Below are 1129 nucleotides of genomic sequence, written 5' to 3'. Positions count from 1 at the left end.
TTCCTTCTTTCCATCTTCTTCTTGGCCCTCTGGGGCTTCTTTGTAAGAAGAAAGACTGCAGACCAGGGACAGGCAGGCTGCAAATCTTTGCCCTTGGGATATGCACTTTTCTAGCGCTTCCAAGGACATAAAATAAGGTGAAACCAAAGTCAATTTAGGAAGTGAGACAGGGTGGACTCTCATAGTCTACTCAGGCAGCTGTAACAATTCACACTACCGTAAACCGTGTGGCTTCTAAACAACAGAAATGTATTGCTGGCCTTGTGCGGTGCTCACGCCTGTAATCCCAGCCCTTCGGGAGGCCGAGGCAGGTGGATCACGAGGTCAGGAGATCGAGGCCATCCTGGCTAATACAGTGAAACCCTGTCTCTACTAAAGACACAAAAAATGAGCTGGGTGTGGTGGCACACACCTGTAGTCAGCTACTCAGGAGGCTGAGGCAGGAGAATTGCTTGAACCCTGGAGGCGGAGGGTGCAAAGAGCTGAGATCGCGCCACTACACTCCAGCCTGGACGACAGAACAAGACTCTGTCTCAAAAAAAAAAAAAAAAAAAAAAAGGAAAAAAGAAATGTATTGCTCACAGTTCTGGAGGCTGGGAAGTCTGGGATCAAGACCCTTGTAGACTCAGTGTCTGGCTATTAGGCAGAGCCTTCTTTCTTTCTTTCTTTTTTTTTTTTTTGAGACAGAGGCTCGCTCTGTCGCCCAGGCTGGAGTGCAGTGGCGCGATCTCGGCTCACTGCAAGCTCCACCTCCCGGGCTCATGCCATTCTCCTGCCTCAGCCTCCCGAGTAGCTGGGACTACCAGCACTCGCCACCACGCCCGGCTAATTTTTTATATTTTTAGTAGAGACGGGGTTTCACCATGTTAGCCAGGATGGTCTCACCCGCCTTGGCCTCCCAAAGTGCTGGGATTACAGGCGTGAGCCACCAGGCCCAGCCTTAGGCAGAGCCTTCTTTCTGTCCTTGCATGGTAAAAAGGTTGTGGGCTGGTGTTCTTCCCCCCAACCCCACCCGCCCCCTTTATAAGGCCCCACCCTCATGACTTAAATCACCTCCTAACACCATCATCTTAGGGGTTAGGACTTCCACCTGTGAATTTTGGGGGACATCAACATTCAGTCCATAGCC

Source organism: Piliocolobus tephrosceles, chromosome 1 (genome assembly GCF_002776525.5).
Source record: "Piliocolobus tephrosceles isolate RC106 chromosome 1, ASM277652v3, whole genome shotgun sequence".
NCBI lineage: Eukaryota > Metazoa > Chordata > Mammalia > Primates > Cercopithecidae > Piliocolobus > Piliocolobus tephrosceles.
The sequence above is the reverse complement of the archived record's forward strand: the minus strand, read 5'-3'. Positions refer to the sequence as shown.